The sequence below is a fragment of the Ochotona curzoniae genome, unplaced genomic scaffold (genome assembly GCF_017591425.1).
Source record: "Ochotona curzoniae isolate NIBS_2020 unplaced genomic scaffold, NIBS_Ocur_1.0 scaffold_4683, whole genome shotgun sequence".
Taxonomy (NCBI): Eukaryota; Metazoa; Chordata; class Mammalia; order Lagomorpha; family Ochotonidae; genus Ochotona; species Ochotona curzoniae.
In genome coordinates this window covers 9,475,434-9,486,117 of record NW_024467121.1, presented here as the reverse complement: position 1 = coordinate 9,486,117, position 10,684 = coordinate 9,475,434, and the positions used below count along the sequence as shown (strand labels likewise).

The 10,684-nt window shown below is 36.6% G+C and overlaps 1 pseudogene; it reads right to left on the bottom strand.

Annotated features, from left to right (window-relative positions):
* Positions 1 to 473: 473 nt before the first annotated feature.
* Positions 474 to 1,485, bottom strand: LOC121148201 (annotated as a pseudogene).
* Between the last annotated feature and the right edge of the window lie 9,199 nt (positions 1,486 to 10,684).

The following is a 10,684-nucleotide window of genomic DNA, read 5'->3' as shown; positions in this document are numbered from 1 at the left end:
CAGATTATTAAAGACAAAGTGTTAAATGTAGACACCAAAATCCAAATTCAATCATTGGACATACACAACCCTCATTCTGCTACCAACTAGCAACTTCTCCTAGAACACTGAGAAAGGAACCAAAAATCACTAAAACAAAAAAAAAAAACTAGCAGTTTTAATAGTATCTACTGAGGAATCAAAATAATCAGGATTTTCAGACAATTTAAATTTATCGAGCCTTCAAAGAATCAGTATCTACATACGCATTATATTTTCAGAAAGCATGTCTCTTTTTCAATCAGAAAATTATATTAGAAAAATAAAAAAACAGCATATATTTAACACTGATGTGTGAAGATTAACTTATTTATTTATTTGGGGGGGAGGAAGAGTTTAATGGACTTTATTGATGGTAGCATGACAAGGCAGGGTCCCAAAGTCCCTCTCCTTCTGCAGGGGCTCTAGGATGGAGATTGTGAGAGAGCAGATTCTTAGTGTGGTGGAGACTGAGTGGGGCAGAAACATCCCAGCAACCTTGCTCTTCCTCTGGTGTTCTTGCTAGTATCAGTTTTCCCCAGGGGTTTATACTCCTTGGAGGCCATGTGGACCATGTGGTCCACCACCCTGTTGCTGTAGCCAAATTTGTTGTCATACAAGGTGATGTGCTTGACTAAGTGGTCATTGAGGGCAAGGCCAGCTCCACCATCAAAAGTGGAGGAGTGGATGTCACTTTTAAGGTCGCAAAAGACAATCTGGTCCTCTGTGTAGCTCAGGATGCCCTTTAGGGGGCCTTGGATCCCTGCTACATCTCCTTCTTGATGTCATCATGCTTAGCAGCTTTCTTCAAATGGTAAGTGGGGTCTACCACATACACGTTGGGGGTGGGCACATGGAAGACCATGGCGCTGAGTCTCCCATTCAGCTCAAGGATCCTTGCCAGGATGATGCTCTAGGCTACCCCACAGCCATCCCAGCAGAGCTTCCCAAAAGGGCTGTCCACTATCTTCTGGGTGGCGGTGCTGGCTTGCACTGTGCAATGCCGCAGGTGTCATGGATGACCTTGGCAAGGGGAGCTAAGCAGTTGATGGTATAGGAGGCCTTGCTATGCCTCATGGTTCATGCCAATTACATACACGTGGGCCTTGCAGAGGGGGCGGGATGATAACCACCTTGACCCCATCGTTCAAATGAGCACCAGCCTTCTCCACAGTGATGATGACGCTAGTGGACTCCACCACAAATGAGCACCAGCATCGCCTCCTTTGATGTTGGGAGAATCTCTTCCTGGAGGATAGTGATAGCTTTCCCATTGATGACAAGCTTGCTGTTCTCCACCTTGACTGTGTGTGCAACTTGCCTTGGGTGGAATCATACTAGAACATGTAGATAAGCATGTAGTTGAGGATCATTGATTGCCATAATGTTCACTTTGCCAGAGTTGAAAGCTGCCCTGGTGACCAGGTGCCTGATTGGGCCATTTTCTTTCACTCTGACCCTCACCATCGTGTTTCAGGAATGTGCTGGTACTGCACTAGATGCAGCGGCTATCTGTGGAACAGAGAGCCAGATTTACTTATTTTCAAGTACGCTTTGTTTCCTTAAAATTTTAAACTAATTTATTTATGAACTACATTGAATCTATTCCCTTTGTATCAACAGTGCAAGAGCTTAAGAATTGCTAATTGAGTTGGAATAATTGTCAGGCATTTGCTATGACCCTGAGACTCTAATATATTCACAATTTTCTCAAAAACTATAAATTGCAGGCTTTAAGAAAATTCCAGTTCTTTAATCTGGTAAATTGAAATGAGCAATATATAAAATTGTATGTCAAATACTTGTAAAAATGTTTTGATCCAATGATGCCAACATCACTGGATTCTAGTACAGAACAGATTGCTGAAATCATAGATAAACTTTCAAAATCTTGGAAACTTTCTAAAAGTTTTCCTTTGGCACTGATTGACTCAATTAAAATGCAATTATACTAAATGGTGTCTACCATATGCCAAATAAATTTCACAGAAAGTTAAATAGCAAAAATAGAAATAATAGATCATGAAATACATTCTCATTTTGATGGTTAGCCTCGAGTACAAAAACTATGAAAGAGTTTGAAGTTCTTATAAGGTCTTGTAAATTTCCTCTAATAGAAGTTAATGAAAAAAGAACAATCTTCTAAAAATGCAATTACTGGAATGATTTGACTTTCACAGAATATACCATTTTTTTGTTTTAAAGGAAATAACTCCATTATTAAACCATGAAGATTGATTTGATGAAGGGGATTTTGTGTAATTAAATGAAGGAAACTTTGGCAAAAATACAGATCTTCTGAAAGAGTAAATCGAATGGATTTTACAACAATTATGTGAAAAACACAATGTTGCTCATATGAAAATATGAAAAATCTATTATTTGGGACATATGGAAACATTAAAAAAAGACATTAACTGCACCATAGAAAAACATGATGCAGAAGTTAAAATGAACTGAACTAATGAAATAACACATGATTAAAGATGTTATCAAAAGTTTTGTTGAAGGTGGACATTTGGACCAACTATTAGGGCACTTGTCATCCTGTGTCAACTATTAGGGCCTGCATCCTGTGTCAGTGCACCTGAGGTTAGCACCTGATTCCACCTTATAACTTCAGCTTCCTGTTAACATTGACTCAGGGAGGCATTTGTGATGATTAAATCAGTGCCTGTTGTCCACATAGACCTGCCATGAGTTCTCACCTCCAGGCTTCAGGGCAGCTTAACTCTTACTATTGCAGGTATTTGAATAAGGAACCTGCTACTGTGTATCCAGCCTCTCTCTTCATCTTTCTGTTTCTCAAATAAGTAAGTAGATTCCTAAAAAGTGAGAGGAAATATATTTATTATTGGTTAATACTACATACATTTTTCATCAACCTTATGATCAATGTAAAAAACATAATACAATTTCAACTGGCATACCATAAACAAAAGTGTATTCACCTTCCCAAGTAATATCTTAGAATTTGAAGTCACTTCTCATATTGAAATACAAGTCACAACAACTTAATTGGAGAAATTTATAAATAAAGCCTTATAGGCACTAACTATACTAACATTATCTTGACTTAATAACTTATAAAGCTTGGCACAAAGGTTTATAAATGAAATAGAAGGATGATAAAGAGATTCATACATAAATATTTAGGGGAAATTTTTCCTCTTGGAAATGACTGTTTTTGTTTGTTTCAACAACTAATGAAACTAAAATTTTAGAAAAGACACATGTAAGAATCACAGCTTTGGGGCTAGGCATTGTTGCCCAGCAGTTAAGACACTGCTTGAGATGATGGAAACCTACGTGGGTTTGGATATTGGTGCTGCTGTAATTTTACATTACTACTGATGCACATCTTGGCATGCAGCTGATCATGGCTCAAATATTTTGGACTCTGCATAGAGTTCCTGGCCCTTGATTTACCAGGCCCAGTTCCAGCTATTTGGTTATGTTTGCTTGTTGTTTGTTTTAATCATGTATGTCCAATATGAAGCATACATCATACACAATTTTATGTTGTTATTGCTGGTTTTTTAAAGGCAGACATCACCACAGTGGACACAGGTAAACAGAGAAAGAGAATGTACCATCTGCCTCAATCTTCAGGGAACCCATACCATTTTGCTTAAGGGAAAAGCAGTATAGAAGCCAGTTATCTTAGCTTCATGATTTAGGTAACTAATATGACCCAAAGCACATGATCCCCATAATGCAAACCACAGGGACCTCATTTTGATATATACAAATGCTCATGAAGTTATGTAATTTTAGGGCTGGCAATGAGTCTACCAATCTTTGTCATCTCATTGACATTTGCTAAATCCATGTTATTCTTCCTGAAGTTTAGCATCAAGACTAGTCAGTAATAAAAATATGCTTTATGCCTATTTCATAAATTACAAAATACGATAGATGATACAAGATGTTGGGTTTTATGGCTTTATAATGGTCTATTTTACATTCCATTGTGATTTTCATCTCTAAGAAGCATATACAGCTCAAAATCAAGGAAAGATAATGAGATATTATCCTGACCCACCATTTATAAGAAACTGATTTATATTCTGTTCCTGCCTACCATTGTTTTCTCCTATATAGAAAAAAATTGATTTTATCCTGCTGTTCAAGCTAGTGAACTAGCATAAGTTCAAAAAACAAAGCAAAATAAGCAAAAGTTATAAATGCCCAAGGCTGTGGAGAAAATATTGTTGGAAACAGAACTCAGTCCCCAGTCTCCAACAGGAGCTACCGGCTCATTTGAACTAATGCCCAATGATAACCTCACATTCATTGCTGAGGTCACCAGTGCAATGACAGAGGAAAATATCTCGTCTTATAATATTTTATGGTATTAGAAAATCTAACCACAAGGATTCTGAAAATTAGTGGGTTTTCTCTCAGACTATGCAGAGCTAATTCACTCTTGAAAACACTGGGGAATGTCCATAGTTTGAGAAAGAAAAAGACATAAGGCCATGGCCAAGCCAAGAGAGCTCCCAGGACAACTATACAGATGTCTGAAAAGAACCCTAAAAGGATATCCCAGGTTGGAGCAGCACATTTTTTTTCTACAATCCCAGGAAAAACTCAGTAAAAGGTCAATCTCTCACAAATACATGACAAATGTTCTTGAGGTTTGGGAATTTTTGACAAAATACTATGTTTTTTATTATATAAAATCATTTCAAGAAACAAAGAACTGAGGTAACTAATTACAATCTGGTATGTTCTCCTTCTCTTACTTAGATGCCAGTCCTCCTTTCAAAACCCTTAATCAAAATGGCAAAAGTGAGAAAAATAATGAAATGCCCAAGCTTGTTCTCTTCAACTTATTTTATCAGATTATCTTCACATCCATCTCATTTATCATTATATGCAATCACTCTATATCTCATTTTTCAAGTTTTGCTAAGAATTTCATTCTATGTTAAGAATAATTTTTGAATATAATGCTTAAATGTAATGATCACTTATCATAATTTTACAAGATTTGCAAAATGTTGCCAAATAGTAAAGCAACAACCATAGAACTAGGTGGATGTATGAACACAAACGTCTAAAAGTATTCTTTCCAACATTGTGTGGGTATATGTCAGTAGTGGAAAGAGAATCCAGAAAATATATGGGATCAGATTTATTTACGATAGAATGGTGACAGAAATAATTTAAGTTATCCAGATACACTGTTCATTTGTTATTATGTATGTATGTATATTTATATGTCTTTCTTTGATAGACAGAGAAGAGCAAGAGGAACTTAATGACGTGGATTGTGCTGAACACAGGAGAAAAAATACTCAATCCAGGTTTCTTCCTTCCTTCCTTTCTTTCTTCCTTCATTTCTTCCTTTCTTTCTTCATTCCTTCCTTCCATACCTTCCTTCTCTCCTTCCTTCTGAAGATGGCTTTATTTTTATCGTAAAGATAGGTTTACTGAGAAAAAAAGAAATAGAAAGATCTTCTGTCCACTGGTTCACTCCCCATGTGACCGCAATAGCCAGAATTGAACTTATCTGAAGGCATAGGCCAGAAACAACTTCTACATCTCCCACACATTGAACATCTCTGCCATCTTCCTGATGTTACAAGGAAAGTTTTCGTTTCCTGAAAACATCATATACTGAAAAGCATTAACTGTCATACATTCATTCTTAATATAAAGGTTTTGCTCATGAAAGAGTGTTGAATAGATCTGCCAAATGACTCCCCATTACTTTCTAAATTTCAGGACCCTCCTATTCTTGCTGTGTTATGGACAAGGATTTTAGATTGAAGCGGGGATTCTTGAAAGGAACTGGGGCACTTGTACCTCTGGTGATTGGTGTAGCTGGCCTATTCTTGGCAATACTAGAGAAGAAACTTCCTCCATGTTCCCACTCTTCCCCAATATTTAACAAACACTCATAGCACATAGAGACTACTCAGATTCTATCACGAAGGATCTGAGCTATAACATTTTGTCAACACAAAGGTCCATGTATCTAATGTTGTGGAGATTGCACAGGATGCATAGAGAATAAACTAAAGATAGCCAAAATTTTCACCAACCTGGGGACTGCATCTCCGTGGAAACCCTTGGTTTAGAAAAAAGGCTCAATCAAGAAACAGATGGGATGAGATGAAAATGCAAGGCACACAAACTATGTCTGAGAAATGATACTAACAAATTAACACACTACAGTATTATTTTACTTATTTTTTTTTAAAGATTTATGTATTTTTATTGCAAGGTCAGATATACAGAGAGGAACAGAGACAGAGAGGAAGACCTTCTGTCCAATGATTCACTCCCCAAGTGACCACAAAAGCCGGAGCTGAGTCAATCTGAAACCAGGAGCCCAGAGTCTCCTCTGATCCTCCCACACAGGTGCAGAGTCCCAAGGCTTTGGGCCATACTCAACTGCTTTTCCAGGCCACAGGCAGGGAACTTGATGGGAAGCAGAGCTGCCGGGATTAGAACCAGTGACCATATGGGATCCCGGCATGTTCAAGTTGAGAACTTTAGCAGCAAGGCTATCGTGCCAGGTCCTTATTTTATTCACGAGTGCCCCCAAATTTTCGGCCTATATACTTAAATATATGATGTTGACAATAGAAATTTCATATAGTGCAAAATGATCAATAAATATTGTTGAATAGACAGCTGGACATACAATGAATCTGGACTATTAGTACCATAAATAGTAATTATTTGAATGGAATAACAGATTATAATATTCAAAATTATAAAATAACTGGCACAAAATGTGACATAATCTCTAAGTAGCAAATAGTCTTTTAAATGCTTTGTAGCTAAGAGAATACGAAAGAAAGACTCTCTTTCTCTCCTTCTTTCTCCTCTCACGGTCTCTCTCTGTCACACACACACACACACATGCACACACACACACACACACAATAAACCTTGACCACCAGACAGCACTGTTAAAAGAAGAGCAAATATTATATCAACAATTGAGGATGTCAACATTTCAAAATGTGCCATGGACTTAAAAAATAACTGATATCCGAATTGCAATGTTGTGAATCTCAATTGTGAAGGTTAAACCACACATATTTATCAGCGAGGAAATTCACTGTTTCTTCAACATATGAAAAGCTGTCCTAACTTAATGCTAGAAAGAAGAGTTGAAAGCAATACTTTTCCTACTTGAAGGGTAAGATGATGATGATTACACAAGGAGATAGATTTCTATAAAAAGAATACGGTAGGGCCCGGCGCGGTGGCGCAAATGGTTAAAGGTCCTCGCCTTGCACGCCCGGGATCCCATATGGGCGCCGGTTCTAATCCCGGCAGCCCCACTTCCCTTCCAGCTCCCTGCCTGTGGCCTGGGAAAGCAGTCGAGGACGGCCCAGGGCTTTGGGAACCTGCACCCGTGTGGGAGACCCAGAAGAGGCTCCTGGCTTCGGATTGGCATAGCATCGGCCGTGGTGCTCACTTGGGGAGTGAATCACCGGACGGAAGATCTTCCTCTCTGTCTCTCCTCTCTGAATATCCGCCTTTCCAATAAAAAAATAAAAAAAATAAATCTTTTTAAAAAAAAGAATACGGTAAATGTCTCAAGAGTTATTTACAAAATATAAGTCAGTAGACCTCAATGGAAGATAATTTGACAATACCCCAAAATGCTATTTACAAAGCTGAAAATATTTTATGAAAATTCATGTTTCTGGGGCCCAGCGCCATGGCCTAGCAGCTAAAGTTCTCACCTTGAATGCGTCGGGATCCTATATGGGCGCTGGTTCTAATCCTGGCAGCTCCACTTCCCATCCAGCTTCCTGCTTGTGGCCTGGGAATGCAGGAGAACGGCCCAAACTGTGGGACCCTGCACCCGCATGGGAGACCCTGAGGAAGTTCCTGGCCTCTGCCTTCAGGTCGGCGCATCACTGTCCATTACGATCACTTGGGGAGGGAATCATAGGATGGAAAATCTTCCTCTCTGTCTCCTCCTCTCTGTATATCTGACTTTGCAATAAAAAATAAATAAATCTAAAAAAAAAATTTCATGTTTCTGAAAACACTTCATTTTTTAAAGATGTTTGCAGCAAAATAGATTGATCTTCTGTTTTCATTTATGTTTGCTTTCTGCAAACACATTTTGGACAAAATGAAAACACGCATTTGTAGAATAAATACTAAGTATATTTTAAGCATTAACAAATCGCAATTCTTAGAAATACACTCAAGAAGAGCAACAAACAAGAAACATCAAGTAGAAATATAAAATTTCATGCATGTATTCCCACATGAAAATACGTGTGACATCAATAAAACTGGAGAACACTGAGAAGAATTGGTAGATACGTATCAAATAATAATCATTGTTCACCTCCAAAACTCGTTCCTTATTTTATTTTTGTATATTATCCATTCCACAAAAAAGGTGCCCATCTGCACAAAGAAATAAGAAATAACTGCAGAGTCTTTAGCCCTTAGCTGTAGCCTAATCTTTATTTTTGTGCCTAAAATCTGGTGTTTAAATCTGTTCCTCAGACAGTAGAACTTCCTTTTTCTTATCAGTCACATAAAGGAACAGCTTGCAAACACCATGCTATATATTCTTTGACTCTATGTCACTCGTCATGAATTCATTTCATAAACTGATTGCAACATCAGACAGGGTACCACCTACAACAGCCAACTTAGTCTGTACAGTTTGTAGAGGGACAGTTTGCAGAAATTATCCCATTGATTTAATTCATAATTACAAATACTGTAATTATGAATTACATTTTACAGATACTGTTTCCTGCTTTTTCAGTCTCCTAAAAATTAAAAAAAATAAATAAAACAGCAGTCTAGTCAAACTATTCATCATTATTTTGTGATTTATCTATCATAATGATGGGAAAGATTTGAATTGATGCTATTACAATAATAACATTCAAACTGACACCTTCAAATTGAACATTTTTTTCATGCTCTGTCCTTACTAACTTCTCCAAATGTCTACATCCCTAAAATAAAATTCTGTGATTTTAAAAATGAATCCATTAGCCACAAATTGTTACCTAGCAAAAGAATCATCTAGGTGGAACTCTGGATGTAGAGCTCAGAGCGAACAGCTGCTCATCATTTTTCAATTAGCTCTTTTCTCCACGGGTGTGTATGTTCATGTGCTTGCATATGCATGCATCATAGTTTAATCTCTTTTTATCTTTTCCACATGTATTAAGTATGAAAATTAATGATAGGGTTATTTCTTAAAACCTAAAATGTGTAGCAGAGAATCTGAATGGGAATTGCTTTATCTTCTGAACTACAGGAAATGATTTTGATTGACAAATGGATGAGAATTCAAGTCACCAAGAAAGAGGAGAAAGGTTAATGGATGTTCTAGCACATCACTAGAAGCTGCTGAGGCTTGAGGCAGGGATGGTCTGCAGTCCCCAACAACTGTATCTTTGCATGTAGAAAAGAGTGTGTCCTGTGTTCTATAAAAAATTATTTTAGGTGACTCCAGTGGTTGTTTCCAGAATATTGCCATATAAAATAACTTTATTTGGATTACTTTTTTTCAAGAGGCTGCCAATTTTTTTACATCTTGCCCATGGACAGCTTTAAATTCTAATTAATTTGTATCACATTCAAACTTGTATATGAATTACCTTAACATATATGAATTTCCCCAAATTAAATCAAATCACTTTTGTTTCTGTGGATGATGATTTCATTTTTTCTATTACAGATAAATGTCAACTAACAACAAGAATTATATGAGAACCATTCCATCCTCTTGACTAGAAAAAATTGAGGGGATGCTTTCCTACTATGGCAAAGCCAGCATCACTGGAAAAAAAAAAAAAAGAAGCAAAACAAAACAAAAAAACAAGAATCCCAGTTATGTGTGAATTGAAACATATCTAGCCGTAGTACTTCCACCTGTGGATCAGCGGTCTTCTGACATCCCTTGTTAAACATTTAATTAGCGTTTCAATAGTCAGTGATTATAAAGCAAGTTGAAATTATGTTATTTGGGGAAAAAAAAGGGAAAAACAAGTGGTAAGAGAGGGAAGTATGGTTATCTTCCTAGAATTGTATCTAAAATACATGAATCTATTCTCTCTATATTAATACCAAATTGTAGAAAGAATCTTATGAAGAACTTGAGTGCTTCAGTGGTAGAATTAATTTAAGAATTGGCTTTGATTACTTCAGACACAGTGGCAATTTGATCCATCATGAATCCAAAATTTGCTGAGGATTAGAAAATTGGTTTTCAATTCACAATAATGCTATCAGCATGTTAGACCAAATTATAGAAAGTTAGAAATATATGGTAACAAAAGCACATCTAACAAGGATCACATTTTTTGTAACAAAAGAAAGAAATATGTGGTGCCCTTAATTCATAACTTTACTTGCAATTAGGACTAACATACCAATATAAAAAAAATGATTAAGGCATCAAAACAACCATTTCAAAAGGAAAAAAACATAAATTTATCCATGCAATTAATTAAGAGCATTTAATGAAAACTAGTATAAATGGCTAGCTGAGCTCTAAAAATATTTCTGAGTAGTCATCTAGAACATGAACATAAACTTACAATGTCATTTCATTCAGACTGGTAGTTTTTCAAATATATTACCTAAAGATAATCAAAGTTTCTTAAAAATGAAAGATTAATTTATTTTTGTGAAATTTAGAGTTACAGAG